Source organism: Rhinatrema bivittatum, chromosome 3 (assembly GCF_901001135.1).
Source record: "Rhinatrema bivittatum chromosome 3, aRhiBiv1.1, whole genome shotgun sequence".
Lineage (NCBI taxonomy): Eukaryota > Metazoa > Chordata > Amphibia > Gymnophiona > Rhinatrematidae > Rhinatrema > Rhinatrema bivittatum.
In genome coordinates this window covers 437,436,138-437,457,480 of record NC_042617.1, presented here as the reverse complement: position 1 = coordinate 437,457,480, position 21,343 = coordinate 437,436,138, and positions in this window count along the sequence as shown.

Sequence of the window (21,343 nt, the reverse complement as noted above, 5' to 3'; positions counted from 1 at the left end):
AAAACAGTATGAAACCCTATCAAAGAACCATTTTCAACTTCATCCAACTCCTATGACTTTACAAAAGATTCTTGTGACAAATATGTAAACTTCTTATTACAAAAATTAAACACTCTCACATTTAAATTCCAATCCAACAAACAAGTTAACAAACTTGAAAATAATATTACTCAACCAATATAGACATGCTTCAACCCATCCTCTTGATCCGATTCCTGGGAACACCCTAAAAAAGGTTAACACCTTAATAGCACCAATAATAGCAAAAATTGTAAACCAATCCTTATCACAAGGAAACGTTCCCAAACTAATTAAGCAAGCTATTGTTAAACCTATCCTAAAGAATAAATCTGGTAAAACGTATGACTGGGATAATTACAGATATATCTCAAACTTACCTTTCATTGCAAAAATTATAGAAAAAGCTACTTTAAATCAATTAGAAAAATTCCTTGATGAAAACAAAATCCTATATCCAAACCAATTTGGCTTCAGGAAAAACTGTTCAACAGAAAAATTACTAATTTCTTTATCTGATAACATTCTAAAAGGTTTTGATAATAATGAATCTTATCTTCTAATTCTCCTTGACCTAAAAGCAGCATTTGACACTGTTGACCATGCTCTTCTCTGCAATCAAATAAAAAATATTGGAATTGGTGGAAATGTATACAATTGGTTCTCATCCTTCGTAGAAAAAAGATCCTTCCAAGTTAAATTGGGCAATCAAACCTCAGACCTCTTTAAAACTGACACAGGAGTTCTCAAGGATCAACATCATCAGCAACTTTATTTAACATCTATTTCCTTCCAATTTGCACTTTATTAGCAACTTTAAACACCAAATTCTTTATATATGCTGATGATATTCAATTTTACATTCCTTTTGTAAAAAAACTTTGAAAGAACCACAGCAACTCCAACAAAATACATGAAATCTATCCAAAAAGAACTCTCTCTACTGAAATTGACTCTCAATACTTACAAAACTGAAATAATTTGGCTAAGAAATGAAAACATTTCTCCAAAACCACTCATTCTAAACATAGAAATTGCCAAAATATCACCTGCTGATGAAGTTCATGATCTAGGAATCTAAATTGATGAAAACTTCAACATGAAAGAACACATTTCAAAGATAATCAAATCTGGTTACGCCAAACTTAGAATGCTTCATCACCTGAAAACTTTACTTACCTTCCAGGACTTCTGCACAGTGTTACAAACTCTAATTTTTTCTAATCTAGACTACTGCAACTCCCTATTGCCAGGCCTCAATGCAAACTTAATTAAACCTCTGCAACTACTCCAAAATGCTTCTGCCAAACTTCTTACTGGAACTAGAACATTTGATCATATCACTCCCGCTGTGATAGATCTTCATTGGCTTACAGTATCCTTCAGAATCCAATGCAAAGTGCTATCACTTATTTTCAATATCATCAATAATATTGACTCATCTCCTCCTGGAATTTCAATACAACTCTATAATCCAATAAGAGATCTAAAATCCCAAAACAAAGGCATTCTTTCAATCCCTTCCAACAATATTACTCATCTAACCCAAATCAAAGATCATATGTTTTCTATTGCTAGTCCCAAACTTTGGAACTCCTTTCCTAGTCCACTAAGACTAACATCTGAAAAAAAGAAATTCAAACAAGATCTCAAAACATGGCTCTTCAAAAAAGTCTATGAACTAACATGAAATTATTCAAACCTACATAGTCAAAAGACTGATAATACTCTTAGGGACAGATTTTCAAAAGCCTATGCACGTAAATCCATTGGATTTACGCGCATAGGCCTATTTTAGAAAGGCCTGGTGACGCATGCAAAGCCCCGATATGTGCATATGCCCTGGGGCTTCGAAAAAAGGGCGGGACAGTCCGGGGACGGAGCAGGGTCAGAGGCACGCTGTGCCAGGGGATCATGTGACGGCAGGCTGCCAGCATGCGCAACAGGTAGGACAAAGGTCCAAGGGGGGGTCTAGATTAGGGCTAGGGGTGGGAGGGTTAGGGGAAGGAAGGTTAAGTTAGGGGGTTGGGAGGGAACGGGTGAAGGCTGCGGGCATCGACATGTGCAAGTTACACAATTGTGCACCCCCTTGCGCGCGCCGACCCCTGATTTTATAACATGCGCGCACATGGACGTGCGCATGCTAATTTTGAAAATCTACCCCTTAATTTCCTATTAGTTTTATAAATTCCTATATCTGCTATTCAAATAATTCCTTGGAATTTCTATTCCTTTGTTGATGTAATTGCTAACTCTCATATTTTTTATAACTTTTATTCACACATTTTATATTAATGCTGCTTGAAATTTATTACTTATTTACAATGTAATTCAATGCTATATATGTAAGCCATTGTGATCTACCTCTGGAATGATGATATATAAAAAGCATAAATAAATAAAATTTTAAAAAATGTGTGGCACGTGAGTTTGTGAACAACTGCCAACAAACGGCTTGATACAGTAAGGCCGCGGTAAAAACAGTGCGGCAGTGTCAGGCGCACCCTTCCTCCCCGCACGCACAGTTCTCTTCACTAACTCCCCGATACTCTCCTCTAATCGCATGCAAATGCATGCCGCGGCTGTGAAGCATTAGGGAAGGGTTATGCCCGCGCAACCCATTTTACCAGCGCACCCAGTAACCTGGGTGCGCTGGTACCTGTCATTTCAAATGACATTTGAAATGACAGGCACCAGGAAGTGTAAAAAAGTGTAAAAAGTGTAAAAAGTGTAAAAAACAAAAAACCTGTGTGTTATATAAAAAAATAAAACAATTTTAAATACCTGTCGGAGGGCCGTGGGTCCAGGCGGCCGGTGGGCGGCGGGCAGCCATCAGCGGCATCCGGTAGTCCCTTCTCCCTTCCTCCCTCCCTCCCCTGCCTGGATGAGCGCCAAAATCGCACGGGCGGGTCGGCAGCGGGGGGGGGGGGGGGGGGGCAGCAGCGGGGGGGCGGCAGCAGGATCCGGGAGTGGCAGGTAGGCAGCAGTGGGGTCCGGGGGGGCAGCGGCAGCAGGATCCAGGGGTGGCAGCGAGATCCGGGGAGCGAGTAGCGGCAGCGTGTTCGATCGGGCAGGCAGGTAGGTGGCAAAATAAAGATGGCCGCCTGCACGGGAAAATCGTGCAATTGGCAGCTGAAGACGTGACGTCACACCCCGTGACGCCAAACGTCGTGACGTCACGTCTTCAGCGGCCAATTGCACGATTTTCCCGTGCAGGCGGCCATCTTTATTTTGCCACCTACCTGCCTGCCCGATCGATCTCGCTGCCGCCCCTGGATCCTGCTGCCGCTGCCCCCCCGGACCCCGCTGCCGCTGCCCCCCCGGACCCCGCTGCTGCCTACCCGCCGCTCCCGGATCCTGCTGCCGCCCCCCCGCTGCCGACCCGCCCGTGCGATTTTGGCGCTTATCCAGGCAGGGGAGGGAGGGAGGAAGGGAGAAGGGACTACCGGATGCCGCTGATGGCTGCCCGCCGCCCACCGGCCGCCTGGACCCACGGCCCTCTGACAGGTATTTAAAATTGTTTTATTTTTTTATATAACACACAGGTTTTTTGTTTTTAACACTTTTTACACTTTTTACACTTACCATAGCAGGCCCGAGCCTTGCTACTTTTTCGTTTGGTTTTTTTTTGCTTCGGGAGGAGGGGACCGGACGGGGCTGCAGGAGACCGGACGGGACCAGGGCGGGTAAGCAATGTTTTTACACTACACTACACTACACTAACTCCTACTAGGGGGAGGCGGTAAACTAGCAGGTTAAGGCCGCGGCAGAACAGCGGGTTTCGGAGGAGATAATATCAGCGCCCGTTACAGTATCGCAGGGGAATAGCTAATTCCTTCATTATACAGCTTTTTCGTTCATTTACATGCTGGGTGCAGAAAGGGTTTAGGAAAGGGTTTAGGAAGCGCTAAGGACGCGTGAAACTGGAGACTGTATCGCTGGATGGCCTTACTCGTCTGTATTGTGCGCTCCCAGCACGTTACAGACCGGGAATCTTTAACTCAACGTTACTGTATCGACCTGATAGTGTTCATAATTTATCCTAGCTTGTGCCGTGTGACTTGCCAGTCCTCCCCTGCAGACCCCATCCTACTGCTCACATGTGGATGAGATAGTGCCACAAGTGTGATGCCACTCCAGCTGATTCTCAAGCATGAAGAGCTACAGCTCTAGAAATGCTGTAAATATCAAATAACTCTGAGGCTTAAAGGCACAGCCCAAAGATACAGGTAGACAGTTAAAGGTTTCAATGACAGAGTTCCCATTTTACTGCCTCATTCCGTAGCTGACAAACATGTGCATGTAAAGTTATACACCTGTACTGGGCCGGCTTACTGTCACATGGGCGTGCAAAGACACAGCTGACACCACTGCATCACCAGTTTTAGAGCCACTGCCTACTCGGTTTTCCAACTGGATCCAGATTTCCTGGATATGTTGATCCAATCCTGGTGTTATTCCCATGCATGCAGGTATTAATGGTCTTGGTTTTGCTCAGAAAAGCTATAGGGAAATCTGATTAAATCCCTGCATGTAATGTGTTCCAAACCAGGATAGAATTTACCTGTCCTGAAAATTGGAGCCAGTTGGGTATCCCTTTTGCTGACATCAGAGTGCTCTAGTAGCACGCTTTCCCTTACAGCCTTGGGTAAAGGGCCTGTGCTACCTGGTGCCAGTCTCACAATGCGCACAGGTACTTCCAAGGTAGCATACCTCTTGGTGGCTGCATGCACCCCGACACACATGCTCTGTACTACACCTACCTATGCAATTTGTAAATGATAATGTGCAGAAAGTGAGGGCCTTGGCCATTGTGATGTCATGTAGGTCAAGTTAGCTTCTTTGCGAGCCTACACCAGGATGCACGTCTGGCTCTGTGAAGGCAGGATTGGGAATCAGATGGTGACCTGCCTTCTCTTGTATTTTCCTATGAGCATGGAGATGTCACCATCACCGTAGAGTTTCTAATGGCTCTAAGAGCATACATATCTGTCCTGAGCAAAGATTGACATCATAGAAGCCAATGGTAGGTGTGTTTGAAACTCCTGCCTTCAAATCACCCATCACAGCTAGCCTTACAGAGATATTGAGATTTCTGGATGCTGCATGGTCCTTGACCATTATGGCTCACTGACAGTCATGTGGTGCAATTGTATGTACGTATGTATGTACCCAGAAAATATGCAGAGTATTTTGCTTTGAGCAGTAGCTAGTATCTCTTACAGTCCTGGTGCAATCTGTGACCACCCTTAAAGCATATAGGCTGCACACTCCTGCACCAAACAGCTTGCAGATAGTTCCATTTGCAACATTATTCCACACATTTCCATAGTTTAATGGTTGCAGGCCCTTGATGATCCACTTGCCTGTCATGACTTGTGTGGAATCAGGAAGAGCTGCTGTACTCTACACTGCACCTCATGTTGTCAAAGTCATTTTTACAGTTAGTGGTGAGCAGGGCAGGTGTGCTCCTACACTTTCAATAATCTGCTCTGTGTAAAGCATTAAGGCTAGAGAAACTGTTGTCAACTGATGAGCCTACAAGCTGCCTCCATAGTATATGGAAAACATTGCTGAATGTATAGGCCTACTGCTCCCAGAGGTCTCATGTGGTTCGCATGATGGCTGATGGACTTTCTGTGTTGTTCTCTTGTCAGACATGCATTTAGTGCCACATAAGGCCTTGAGGTGCCCATGTCAGTACCTCAGACAAAGTAGGTGTCATATATGCCTCTGACAGATGTGTTTTATGTGGTCACAGACATCAATGTTGTTTGATGACAAACATTCCAGGAACATACACACTGCCCATGTGTAGGTGCACAAAGTGCTGCAGGTAGTCTGTACTCATAAGATAGGTGTGTCAGTGTGTGACTTGGTGAGTGACATGCTGTGTTACTCTCTGTCAGTCTCTGTCTCTGGAAGTGCTGTTGTACTAGGTCCCTCCATTACCACAGCAATCCATACCCAAAGCAGGCAGTGTATGTGCATTCATTTTGCATGCAATGCTTTTTGGCAGCAGTGATCTAGTGCTTCCAGTCTTGAGAAGGGGCGCTTCTGAGAATTGACTGTATGGGCTGCAGTATGCATGGCCTCAGGCCTTGTACTCTAAGATTTCCCCTGGTCCGCTTACTGTTTATACCTAGCGTTGAGAGAGGGGCGGAGGTATGAAACTTGCCAGTGTCATACATCAAATATGCAGTCTTACAATTGTGCGTATTAGTTGACAATTGCCTTTAATATACACCATACAACCCCCACATGGAGGTTTTTCCACCTAGTACTTGGAGTGGGCCTAATAGTCCAATTATTTGGGTATGTGCAGACTACCCAGAGCTTAAGCTGTCACTGATGCATGCCACTTTAGGGAGGGAGGAAATGGGTGTTAAGAAGATGTCCACTGAATGTGGGTATGCTGGGTTGGCAGGAACATGGAGTGGCAAGGACCACCTAATAACATCGATGTTGGGCTGATTCAGATGAATGGTTTGGATGAGGGTTTAATGGCAGCATGTAGTGAGATACTCTGTGCAGGGGGTTGTGTATGTGTGTGTGTGGGGGGGGGGGGGGGTTGGTTTGCTTGGCAGGTACAAGAGGCCTGGCAGCAGTCCTATTTGAGAGTCTCTTTTTCCAATTACTGGTCTCCTTAGCCTCCTCTCTGGTGCTCATATCATGTACAGTAGACATAGAAGCTGCCACCCCAGGCCGCATCATTGTACACTCACTCTGTCCTCTGTATAGGCTGGCAGGGTAGGGCTACCTTCTTTCTGCCATATGTAGGTAAATAGCTTTCCTGTGCATATATAGAGGTGGAATGGCCATATCTGCTGTAGAATCTAGGGGACAGGTTTTGCATGGCCTTTGGGCACTTCACTTGTACACTATCCAACCATTCCCTTCGAAACCACTATGTACTTGGTGACTGTTGGAACAGAGTGTCAGCTGCAGTGTGACAACTAGGGAGGAGGAGTGAGGGAGTAGTATCTTGTCGAGAATGTCCACAGGTGAAAAGCAGAGGGCCTAGAGGGCTGTTGCTGCTGTTTGGGACCAGGCAGACTTCCACAGACTGACTGCCATCCCTGTAGTGGGTTGACTTCAAGATCTGAATACTACCTGTAACGTCATCCTTATCTTACATGTATTATATAGATCCCCAAGTCATATTAGTACAGGGGTGTCAGACAGTCTGTGAAAGTCTGCCTGGTCCCAAGCAGCAGTAGCAACCATCTAGGATTCTGCTGTTGGCCTGTGGACATTCTTGACACGACAATACTCGCCCGTTCCTCCTCCCTAGTTTTCATATAGTAGCTGATACTATGTTCCAACTATCAGCAAGTAGACATCATATTTGGTTTACTATGAAAGATGCAAATGGTTGGGTACAGATAGCCTTTGAGTCATTACACATGAGAGGGGGCCGAACATCAAGTCTTGTGTGATGATGACTCTAACTTCCCCTTATAACCACACAATATCCTGTGACGGCCAGCTAGCTACTATCCATCTTACCTACAGGCCCATGTAAGCAGGAGTTAGCTAAGAGTATGCAGTGTGAAGAATGCAACAAGAGGCAATACTGAAGGTCCCCAGTAATAAACTTCTTCGTTAGCTCTTGCTGACTTCCTTAGGAGTATACACTGAGTTTTCAACTGTATGGCCTAGCCCATATAGTCTTGCTTTCTAGATAAGTGGCTACTTTGAATATGCAAGGGTGTTCTAGCATGCAAGGTCATGTGGAGGGCAAACCTTGTACCTACACAATAAAAAGAGAGAACCAGGAAGTATATTTTTCAAACCAATGACAACTTTATTAGCAAAGACATGTAATCCACTGTTTGAAATCAAGTCAAAGTCTTAGGTAATTACAATCTGCAAGGACAAGATAGCGAATAGTATAAAACATTCTAATTATATGTGTAGACCTATACAAACATATAGAGGCTTAGCATCTTATCCTTTTGGCACAATCATGATTACAATAAGGACCATAGAAAGTGGAAGTGGCACTGCCAATAGCTACAGTACAGCTCTAATGTTGGAGCTGATAATAGCCTTGCTATGTGATGGCTAGGAAAAGGCCCCGAAACAGAACATGTTGAAAGAGTGCACTCAAGGGGACAGCCTAAGGGCCAAGATAGCAGTGTTCAAGTGAAAGCCCCAGACAGCCCATGTTGAAAGAGTGCATTCAAGGGGAAAGCCTAAGTGGTAAGGCAGCTGAGTTCAAATGAAGACCCCAGGCAGTCCATGTTGAAAGAGTGCACTCAAGGGGATAGCCTAAGGGGCAAGGCAGCAGAGTTCAAGTGAAGGCAGCAGGACCAGGACCAAAGAGCACAGCATGGAGGCAGGAGGCCCAGGAGATGACACAGCAGCATGGAGGCAGCAGCAGCATGAGCTGAGATGAGATGAAACACCAGCATCTGGAGTTGTAGATTGAGACATGATGAGAAGAGGCAGCAGCTGGAAGCCGCATCATGGAGGATGGGATATGGGCAAAGCATTGAGGAAGGCTTTAGACTTAGGCTGCTGGACCACAATGGATGACAGTAGATCATCCCTTATGTGTGTTGGCACAGGAACTCTATAGTGAGGATGAGCCCAGCAAGCTTCTTCCATCTAGACACCAGAGGAACTCTGTAGTGAGGACAGGCCCAGCAGGCTTCTTCCATCTAGCCAGCACAGGAACTCTGTAGAGGGTTGGGATGTGAATCGTGTCCTCGATCGTCTTAACGATCGATTTCGGCTGGGAGGGGGAGGGAATCGTATTGTTGCCGTTTGGGGGGGTAAAATATCGTGAAAAATCGTTAAAAATCGTTAAAAATCGAAAAATCGAAAAACCGGCACATTAAAACCCCCTAAAACCCACCCCCGACCCTTTAAATTAAATCCCCCACCCCCCAAATAACTTAAATAACCTGCGGGTCCAGCGGCGGTCCGGAACGGCAGCGGTCCGGAACGGGCTCCTGCTCCTGAATCTTGTCGTCTTCAGCCGGCGCCATTTTCCAAAATGGCGCCGAAAAATGGCGGCGGCCATAGACGAAAAAGATTGGACGGCAGGAGGTCCTTCCGGACCCCCGCTGGACTTTTGGCAAGTCTCGTGGGGGTCAGGAGGCCCCCCACAAGCTGGCCAAAAGTTCCTGGAGGTCCAGCGGGGGTCAGGGAGCGATTTCCCGCCGCGAATCGTTTCCGTACGGAAAATGGCGCCGGCAGGAGATCGACTGCAGGAGGTCGTTCAGCGAGGCGCCGGAACCCTCGCTGAACGACCTCCTGCAGTCGATCTCCTGCCGGCGCCATTTTCCGTACGAAAACGATTCGCGGCGGGAAATCGCTCCCTGACCCCCGCTGGACCTCCAGGAACTTTTGGCCAGCTTGTGGGGGGCCTCCTGACCCCCACGAGACTTGCCAAAAGTCCAGCGGGGGTCCGGAAGGACCTCCTGCCGTCCAATCTTTTTCGTCTATGGCCGCCGCCATTTTTCGGCGCCATTTTGGAAAATGGCGCCGGCTGAAGACGACAAGATTCAGGAGCAGGAGCCCGTTCCGGACCGCTGCCGTTCCGGACCGCCGCTGGTCCCGCAGGTTATTTAAGTTATTGGGGGGGGGGGGTTCGGGAGGGTGGGGGATTTAATTTAAAGGGTCGGGGGTGGGTTTTAGGGGGTTTTAGTGTGCCGGCTCACGATTCTAACGATTTATAACGATAAATCGTTAGAATCTGTATTGTATTGTGTTCCATAACGGTTTAAGACGATATTAAAATTATCGGACGATAATTTTAATCGTCCTAAAACGATTCACATCCCTAGTAGAGGGGCCCACCCAGGAATGTTAGTACAACTCTTCTTATTTAGCATTCGATGCCACCACCTTTGGTCCTTTATGGCCCCTTGCCAAGTTGCAGCTTGCCACTTGGGGAGGCACCTCTTTTGGGGGCCTACTCCTCAGGCATCATCAGCCCAGGGATTGTTGCAGGATGTGGACTCCAGTGATACTGGGGAAGACTTGGATGGCTGCTTGGACATCCTTTACAGGATTTGTGTCAACACGTTCATCATGCTATTGACTGCTGCGGCCAACTTTGTAACATTCTGCATATCTGCAGCAGCCTGATCTCACAAGATCTGGTTCCCCCTGTGACAGTCCTCCTGAAGCGCACTGGCTCTACCCATATGCGTTGGAGGTGTACCCCATGCCTCTTTTCCAACTGAGCCAGCTGCTTGTGTATGGACTCTTCTGTTGGTGGCGGGGATGTTGTTGGTGCTGGTACTGGGCCTGGTACCAGTGAGTATGGCAGTGCTAGTGGCAGTGCTGTGATGGTGGTGTTGAATACAGGAATTTGGGCCTCAAATATGGCAGGGCAGAGCTTCTGAGCTGCTCCTGCCGAGGGCATGGTGATTCAGGCTGTTGCTGAGGTGTGCTGGCTCCATGTTGCCATGATTCTATAGGCTCCCAATCAAGGCATTATTTCTCCTTGAATCCAGAGAGGTTGAGGGACACATTGAGTGGGCTGGGTGAGCCCAGGGGTTGAGCATCTACAATGGCTCCTGAGCCTGTGGTTGCTGCTACTTTTCCTCTTCCTCCTCGCTCCCCTGGGTCTGGGCATCTATCAGAAAGGGCCTGTGCAAAAGGGCTGCTGTGCTGCTGGTCCCTGGGGCTTGCTGGCTGGTCCCTGGATTTTTCTGGCTGGTTCCTGGGGCTTCCTGGCTGGGACCGGCTGCTTCATGGGCAAGAGCTGTAGAAACAAAACATAAGACATAAGTACCAATGGCAGTCAGTATCCTTTTTTCATTTGGCATCTGAGGTGCACTTTACTTCTTAGCATTGAAACATAGAAACATAGAAACATAGAAATGACGGCAGAAGAAGACCAAATGGCCCATCTAGTCTGCCCAGCAAGCTTCACACATATTTTCTCTCATACTTATCTGTTTCTCTTAGCTCTTGGTTCTATTTCCCTTCCACCCCCACCTTTAATGTGGCAGGCTGAAAAGTTGCCTAATCATGCCCTTTTTTTTTTTATCACGGGCACTATTTCTGCTACATTTATAGCATATTGGCAAATCTATGGCTAAGTTTGCTGGATAAGTTAGGAAAGCTATTGAACAGGTCTAAAGTTAGCTTGATATACTTACCTGGCAAACTTTAATTAAAGTTATCCTGGTATATTCATCTGCATAGTCATGTTGCTGAATACCCTAGCTAAGCTAGTCAGGTACGTTTATCCATCTAACTTAGTTAACCAGCTAGCTTTTCAGTTTCAACCCTAATAAGCATAGTCTATCAGGTACAAAGAATAAGGATAGACTACAGATACATAATGATAGTTTATGTTCAAGGGAGTGTGTTGCTATCATAAAGTCAATTTCAGGTTCTTTCTTTTTATACTTCTTACTGTTAAAAAGAACACCTAAATAGGTGTAAACGTTATAGAACTAGGAAATTAATGATGAATCTTAATATGACAAGCAAATAATCAGGTAGCTTTATAGCAGGAACCAATATAATAAAAATTGCAACTTAAAAGTAGTTTATTTCACTGTATGTCAATACTGTACTTCATTCTCTAAAATGATCACATCAAAAGATATTTTTAGTGTAATAAAATTGTTGAAAAGAAATTCAATCCAGCTGACTTTTAACTATGGGCTGTCAAGAGCAGGATTTTTATGTCTGTTCTCTGCTAAGCATTACTGAGAAATCTGTCTAAAGTAACAAAAATAATCCCGCAGCCATTATATCATAATAATTAGAGCTCTAGTGATGGTGGTAAAAATGGAATCAGATGTCCTACCTTGTTTTGTACTATTAGCTAGCTGTAACCATTTTAAACATTTTCTTAAAGAGTGATTTCTACTCATAAGAAAACTTCTGGAATTGGATAAAAATGTTTTTATTTTCAGGATGCCCATAGGAAGGACATGATTTGTTGATGAAAAATCACATGGATTCTGAATGGTATGTTAGGAAGAATGCTCTTCTAAAGAGCTCTTACAAAAACATGAATTATTGTATTATACTTATTTTTACTCTACAGTAATCAAAGTTCCCATTATTATATTCAGGTCTCCATGGGATTAAGAAAGACATTCTGATGGATAAGATTTTACCAGAAATAAATACTACGGATGAACAAGTTGAATAAAGCAAAAACATTATCTTATAATAAATGCCAAGACCGATGGAGATTGTTGGTATATAAACATAAAATTTGCTCAGTTCATACTATTAGTACGATCATGATGCAGTCATATAGAAAAGAGCTTTACATTAAAAAAAAAAAGGTCATATCTATCACATTAAGGCAGTTCCCATTTTGCAACTCATAAAGCCCCAATATAAAACCAACATGCAGCTTTTGAAAAGGGAAAATTCAGGAATTATTTTATTCCTGTACAACAATTTTTACAATCAAGTGTACAATGATTAAAGCCAATTATATTAATTTTTGAGAGATTGTTATCATCTTAGTTTTATAATATGGATCTTACTTAGAAATAGTTGTAGACCCTCTGAAGGATTCTACTTGTACATGCTGTGAGACTGGAAGCAGACCAAGAGAGAACTCGTTTTCTCAGATAAATTGGATAATTAATACATTCCTCCTGATGCAGTTCAACATGAAACATTGACTGATGTCAGAGTATTGTTTTTACATTTGATATGCAGTATGCACACAAGAGAAGTGTTTGTAATTGCACTTGCAATGTAACTAGGTTTTGGTAGAAATTGATTGATTGAGAAGACCAGGTAGCCCCATGTTGGGTTTTTACACTGTATTGCTTGCTGACACCTTATTATAAGACATATTATCAGAATTGTGTTCTATATTAACAATTGGTTCTTTATATTGTCCCTATTTATGTTTGTGTATTCTATTTGGGAGACGTTTCATTCTATAATTTGTTTGTACATGACTTTAAAGCATACCACTAGAGACCCCGATTGCCGCTGAAATTGTCAGGGACCTATAACTTCTCTAATGTCTCATCCCTAGAATGACAACTGACCTTGCAGCGGTATCAAGATCTCTTCACCTGAACCCCAAATCTCAATCCTAGACCCTTCAAATCCTGAACTCTAGTTGTGGTCTAGTCCATTCTTGCTCCCCAGAAAAGATCTAGTCAGGCAATCCTATTGAACCCTGCCCCAATGATGCAGCTCCCAGTCCTTTCTGAAATCCCCATCAGATATGGCATAGTCTCTTGATACTCCTCAACCTCTACATCAATCATGACCCTCACCTCAGTGACTTGCAATTTCCCTACCAACAAAACTTCTACACCCCACTTAACTATCCAACTAGTGCTCAGGGTATATTAAGTGATAGCAGGGAGCAGTCTTTCCTTCTATCATTCTCAGCACCAAAAACAAAATGGTGTTGGTAACAGCAATTCAATTAAATTGATAAATTGATGCCTGGATGCTTTATATCAGGGAAAGCTAACTCCAGCCTTCAAGAGCCACAGATGGGGTTGGGTTTTGAGATATCCATAATGAATATGCATAAGATATACAATATTTGCATGTGCTGCCTTCATTGCATTCAAATATATCGCATGCATGTTCATTGTGGATATCCTGAAAACCAACCCTGCTTGACTTTGATATCCATGCTTTATAAAAAGCATGGATATCATAAGTCATACTACTATATTAATTAAAAATGTGAACGAGTTGCTGGCATCAGTACTATTGCAATTAAAATAAAACCACTCTGTATGTAGAGGATCCTGGAAATCTTAAGTATACATAATTTATCCATCGCTTCTTGATGATCAATCAAACGAACAGTGGCATGGAGAAGTGAAGTCACAAGGAAATATAAATGGCAATCAATAATTTAGGAAAGTAAATAGAGTCATATTTCTTAACGCATCACATATACTGTATGTAACAGTATAATTGGATTTTCCTTGCAAGTTTTTTCTGTTCGATGATTTTAAAAGATGGAAACTTCCTTTTACAACCAGCAAGAAAGCTGGTTAATGTACTCAAGTGTTTGTGAACAACATTATATTTCCATGCATTTACACAAATATTAAAACATTGATATGATTTAAAAGTAAATAATTTTCCCTGTAAAGATTAGAAGATCGCAGCAGATGATCTTTTACATAAATCAGAGACAGCAGAATGCCTTTTTGGTTGGGGAAGGGGGGGGGATGGGCAACCAAGCTTCGCCCCCAAACTTTCCACTGCCAGTTTCATAATTTACATCTACCGTTAATGTCATTCTTTCTTGCATGCATTATTTGTGCAAATCTTAATTATTCATTTCCAGCCCAATCAATAAAATGCTTGATGCTATAAAACCAGACACAATGGTAAAGAGGAACAAAAGCAGCATTACTAGTAGACTTGTCAGTACTAAATGACTATTCTGAACTAGGTATGGAGAGAGAGAAGATCATCAAGGAGCAAGAAGTGTAATCAGAGATCAAGAAAACGTGGCCTAAAATTACAGTAACAGCCTGATTGAAAAAACTTCAAAGCTCATCTTGATATGTTACGTCAAAACAGTACATCATACAAGCTTAAAAAAAAAAAAAAAGCTATTTGGCACAATGCAAGTGTTAAGAAAAGCACTAGCAGTAAATTAGAGACTGAGATCATACCCAATATACTGCCTTAAGAGTGAGGCTCATGCTTGTTAATGTATGAGCAAGACAAACAGTATAAATCCTATACCTCCAGTTCTATAAATATGTACTCTGCATCCACAGACCTCCCTCCCCCCCCCCCCCCCCCTCCATCCACCCATCCCAACAATGGGTGCAAAGTATTTCTTTCCATAGCTCTCTATATAAAACATCACTCAGAGACCCTTCTCCTTGAACAATTTTGCTCCAACCTGACATAATTTCTAACATCTCGGCAAGACACTGTTACCAGATTTCAGTGTGATCCCTCAAGAGAAACAGCACTGCATACATTGCAGCCTGCCCTAGAACTTCAAAGTACCTCCTGTTGGGAGGCGCAGATTGAAAAATGAGCTGGACTGCTTCAGATCCCTACACAGAAACAGCAGACTAGCAGAATACTTCACCTTGGTCAAAAAATGACCCTCACTAATTACAAAATAAAGGATCACAAATTTGCAAGAAAAACATGCAGACAAAAACTAAAATGTTAATCCCAAGAAGCCAGACTTTTCATGCAGTGCAACACTGGAGCACTAGAAACAGAAATGCATTTCCTTTTATACTAAGCCGGGCCCCAATCACTGTTCTTATGGGGAGTGAGGTCTGCATATATTGCATAACAGCCCCATAGGAAAAACAGTGAAGATTTGGTGGCCCCAACATAATTACCCCCCCCCCCCCATGAGAAAAACAACAAAGGCTTGACATCCCCAACATAATATTCATCCCTACGCCCCACAAAAACACTGATAAAGGCTCAGCAGCCTCATGATAATGCCTCTTGCAAAAAAACAACAGTAACAACAACAACAAAGCCTCAGTGACCCCAACATAATACCTCTATGCTTTCCACTGAGACACCTCCTTTCTTTCTGCCCCCAGTTCCCTATCTCTTTCTCTTGATAGAGCCCCTACCTCCTGCTCCTAGCCCTCTCCTCTTCCCCTTCAGTACTCTCTCTCTCTCTCTCCATCCCTTCTTTTCCATTCAGCCCCTCCTGTATCTCCCTATCCCCCATGCCCTCTTGTTGGAGCCTCATCCTCTCCCCTAAGCCCCATTATCTCTCCCTTGCTTTCTTCTCCTGGCCCCAACCCCATCCCCCTCCTCCCCTGCCTCATTTCCTCCACTCCCTTCAGCCTCCCTCATCTTCCCACATCCTCCTTTCCTCTCAGCCTCTCTTCCTTCCCCTGTTCCCCCCTCTTCTCTTGCTCTTACCCCCAGCCTCCCTATCCTTTTGCTCTCTCTCCCTCCAGTTCCTCCCCCTTCCTCTTGCTTTCCTCCAACACCCACCCCCTGTTCCCTAGCTCTCCTCCCCATCCTATGTCCAGCATCCACTTACCTATGTCTTGGAGCAGTGGTTCTCAACAGGTGTGTCGGGACACCCTGGTGTGTCGCGAGGTCCTGGGAGGTGGGTCGCAGGGCCAGCTGTCTCCTTATCAGCCTGGGTGGGAGTTGGTTGATTTCTCTTATGCTGGGCCTGATGGGAGGCTGCTCTCACTTCCCTTCTCTTCTTTCAGGCTCAGTGGGAGGCTGTTTCCTCTTTCACCCAGATCAGAGCGAGAAATTGCCAACTCCCAATGTTCTGGGCTCCGATGGGACACAAACTTTATCTTCCCCTGCTGAGTCTGGGAGTGATGCTGCTGCTGCTGATCTCTTCACCCTGTGGAGGGTGGAGAAATGAAGTTTGGAAATTCTGGGCAGATAGAAGTGGAAGGGAGAGGGAGTGTGGGGGCTGCTGAGCAGGAAGGGATGAGAAACGGGGGGGGGGGGGGTTGGGGTAGAGCTGGCAGGGATGCGAAAGAGAGAGTCAAGCAGGGGAGAAAGAGAGCACAGGGAAGAGGATGTGGAAGGGCAGGGAAGCTGGGCAGAGAAATGAGTGTGATTGGATGATTTGAAAGGGAGTAATTGGGAGAAGTGAAGGATGATGGAGACATGGAGGGAGAGCGACAAGGGATGCCAGAGCCATAATATGTCAGTTTGGGGAATGTGCATTTCTTCCATCTTTGTACTTTGTTTAGTATAGGAAGAAATGTAATTCTGTTTCTCGTTCTCCAGTTTTGCACTGCATGCAGAAAGGCTTTTTGCGGTTTCCATTCTAGTTTTTGTCTCCACACTTGTAATTAGTGGTCTTTTATTCTGTATTTGGTGTAGGTCAATCTGTACGTATGAGTGAGGTGAGGTATTTTACTAGTAAGTAAGGATTTGTATCAGTCTCATCTGTGGCATTTTCTCATTCTCAGTAAAACATGCACTGGTGGTGCACTGCTGCCTTTTCATAGGTAGGGGTATTGCTGTCTGCGTTCTTAGCATTGCTATAGTATGGCAGGTATGCTAACCATGTGCTTTTTTTTTTTTTTTGGAGGGGGGGTGGGATTTCAGATTTTGTATTTTACAATGTGCCTGGTAGTAAGGGAGTTTGTGTTTCTGTCACTGTGATAGTACCAGAATCAGAATAAATTTATATATGGTGAGCTGTATGGGGAAATCTCTGCATTGTTGTTTGGGGGTCGGGGGTTCCTATGGATGCATTGTATATGTTTACATTTAGCCCCATGATGGTCAAGCGTTCAGTGTGTCGTGCATGTAAGCATTATTTATCAGGTATGTCCCAATAGAAAAAAGGTTGATAATCACTGTCTTAGAGCATAGCTGCAGGCAGCAGCAGCAGCAGTAGCAAGGCAAGTTTGGCAACGGTAAAGCTGGAAGCAGCAGGGAAGGAAGTTTCAGGTGTCCATCAGCAAGGGAGGACAAGTCTGGCACAGTGGTAAGGAAGGAAAATACGGACATCTGACAAGGACAAGGAAACACAATCCTTGCATCTTGTGGGGCTAGGGGAGAGGCATAAGTGTTAAAGTTTCCTAGGATTGGATTGGGGGGTCTTGGCCTGGTGGGGCTCCATTTTCTGTAATGGGTGTGGTTCAGAGAATATTTTTTGGTTTACAGTACAGACACTTAACCAGTTATATGTCTTTCAATATAGATGCTTAAGCCTCACGTTAGCTAGGTACACTGGTGTTATTTAAAGATAGTTGGCTAGGTTTAAAGGTGGCACAAAACTCTGAGAGAAATCAAAGATTCCCCAATTTTTAAAGATGGCGCCAGCCGTCCTTTTCTCCTACCATGTGACAGGGGCCGGCCAATGGCACGGATACCCTGTCACATGGTAAGGGCAAAGGGCCATCGGCGCCATTTTGTTTACCTGCAGCCAACGGCCCGAGTGTGGGAGAATGCTCCCGGGACCCCCACTGGACCACCAGGTACTTAAAAATTTTGGGGGGGGGGGTTGGAGGGGTCCGGAGGGTGGGGGGATACTAAAGAACTAATTTTAAAGGGTCGGGCTGTGTTTTTGGGTTACTTTTAAGTGCCCCCATCCCCTTAATGATAAGAGAACCCACAAAATTAATCATAGGGTTTCCTATCGCTATCGGGGACCCCCCGATATCTGACAAGATTGAAAATATCATCCGATATTTTCAATCATCAAATAAAGATTCACATCCCTAATATATACAAGGAATTAAAAAAGAAACGGATGCACCCAATGAGAGTACATGCCGCTTAAGCAGTAAATAGCTTTTTCTTCTCATCTAGGTTTCTCTTAATACCATAAAAACACTGATCCTTATATTTGAAATATTGTTTGAGAATTAAATCTTTATCTGACTCTAACATGCAAGTTATAATAAGAGTTGCCCTTGTTGAGATATAATCTTGAGAGTCCTGTACAAAGGCTGAAAGATTGGAATTTTTTTTTTTTTGCTGAATATCAACCTAAAATATCTGGTATTATGACAGTGTTTGAGTTTTTGGCACTTTTCATTCTCCAGAGTCAGGATCATCACTGTGAAGCACAGCAACCTAGGCTGTTACTGGTGCCCTCCCCTCCCAGCAGGCTGCATGGCTCCTATCTACACTTTGGGCTAGGTAGGGATGCTATTTCCCAGACCAGGAATTGCACATGCACATCTGAAGGCAGGGTCAATGGTGTGTAATTCTCCTTGATTTCCTCCATCTTTCATCACCCCCTTGGTTTGGCACCCTAAGTTACTGTTGGCACTATCCAGAGGTCACAATGAATTTGAGTCAATTGAGTTGTCTTTTACAGTTTTTCCACATACCTAAGTGTTGTGAAATGTATTTCCCACTGAATGGAAAAGAAAAATGGGCATTTTTTAAAACCGATTAATGTTATAACTTACAGATTGATGCTAATTGTTACAAGGCTGTTCACAACAAAATAGTTTCTGTAGTCAAAATGTTAACAGAGTTGATGTGGTCAACATTCCATTGGCATTATGTACAATGTCAAGTCAACAGTGTAACTGCAAAAGATTAATCATTTGTTCCAGTCTTGGTATACAAATATATTCTAGTGTTACTTCAAATATTTACTTTATCAAGCACAATAGGTTGAAATAATTTGCTAACAAGATAATGGAGTACTAGAAAAGAGGAACAAGAAACATATGTGTCTATCAGGGCACTCATGGATATTTATCTGCCTATCATCTGTGGTCAATATGAACAAACTTTCAAAGATGTCATCTAAGACTCTACAGGTTAGGAGTCCAATAACACAAAGAAGCTTTTATTGCTGTTTATAGGCACAGACCCTTCTAAACCTGTACAAGTTAATGCAGCATTCCGTTCTTGATTGCTTAATCTGGCTTTATTGATTGGTCTTTTCTCCCATGGAAACTACTCCAGGTATAATTCACATTTAATCCTGGGGAAATTTCACTGTGTAAAAAGAATAGCAGAAAAGTGTTTAACTAATTCCAAACTGAATGCTATTGTACATTAACTAATACAGGCATAGAAGACTATGCATGTCAAAAGAGTAACTGACACCTATTTCTGCATTAACTAACACTGTATTAACTAAACCAGAAGCAAAACCTACCCAGCCAGAAGGATGTGTTAATCTATTATTAATCCACACTCTCTCTCTGTTCACTTTGCACCATGAATGTACAAACAGGGAGTTGGTCTAGCACAAAACTGCTCTTGAACCAGAATTAACAGGATGAGTGGAAAATGTATTAGCTACCTTTTTTCTTATGAATACTAACATTTTTGTTTAATCCTCCCCAGAAAGGCATATAAAATGTGAGTAAGCTAAGTGCCAATATATCAATAGGGCTCAAATGAATTTGGGTCAAGCAGATTGTGTAGTGGACCGGGCCCAGAGGCAAGGAGAGTGTAAAACATTCTGAACAGGGCAGAGGTCTCACTTTAAGTGAATCCCTCTATGACTTCCTCTTACTGCTATCTCCTTGAATATTTCAAACAATACATTTTTTTATTTTTTGATATATAGCATAGACTGTTATGGGTATTTAGGCTTCCACAGCTAGGCTGAAATAGCTACAAAAGTTCACAAAAGGTCAACGCACCATCTCCTCAACAATTTTATACAATTATATAGGTGAACTATTGGAAAACTCTTCCCCATTCTCCACTCCAATAGCTCCACAGTGAATACAATTACCACTGTTCAATAGAGATGTGTATCGTGTGATCGATCATCTTAACGATTGATTTCGGCTGGGGGGGGGAGGGAATCGGATCATCGCGGTTTTGTTTTTTAAAATATCGTGTAAATCGTAAATTGGCGGAGGGCGGGAAAACCGGCACACTAAAACATCCCTAAAACCCACCCCGACTCTTTAAAATAAATCCCCCACCCTCCCGAACCCCCCCAAAATGTCTTAAATTACCTGGGGTCCAGTGGGGGGGGGTCCCGTTGTGATCTTCCACTCTCGGGCCACGAGTGCGTTGATAGAAAATAGCGCCGGCGCCATTTTGGTTCCTGTCCCCGACGTCACGAGCGTAGAAGATCACTCCCGGACCCCCGCTGGACCCCCAGGGACTTTTGGCCAGCTTGGGGTGGCATCCTGACCCCCACAAGACTTGCCAAAAGTCCAGCGGGGGTCTGGGAACGACCTCCTGCACTCGAATCGTGCCGGCGCCATTTTGCAAAATGTCATATGACAGGGCAAAGGTAGCGCTGGCACCATTTTCTATCAACGCACTCGTGGCCCGAGAGTGGAAGATCACAACGGGACCCCCCCCCACTGGACCCCAGGTAATTTAAGACATTTTGGGGGGGTTCGGGAGGGTGGGGGATTTATTTTAAAGGGTCGGGTGGGTTTTAGGGATGTTTTAGTGTGCCGGTTTTTCCGCCCTCCCCCTCCCCTCCCCCTTCCCCCAATTTACGATTTTTGATGATAAATCGGGGGAATTCCTATTAAATATCGCCTCTAACGATTTTTGACGATTTAAAATATATCGGACAATATTTTAAATCGTCAAAAAACGATTCACATCCCTACTGTTCAACCACTATTTTTTCGTTTAATTTATAGACCATGGTTTTCAGTCTTAGCATAACATACATCAAAGAACAGCAAGCAGCTTTGTCTGAATTATCAAGAAGACTCCTCACACAGTAAAAATGTTGCTAGCAATAATTAATGGGTTTGACAGTTGCTTGGTTTTGATTGAAGGCTTGGGAGCCGCAGTTACTACCCTTAAGAAAAACAGGGGGATGTCCTGCATGGAGTGGAGGATACTACCATAAGAAGCTTGCTGGGCAGACTGGATGGGCATCTGGACCTTTTCTGCTATGTGAAAGACTTCAAAGGGGCGTGGGATAAACACTGCGGATCCATAAAGTCAAGAGGCCGCCAAT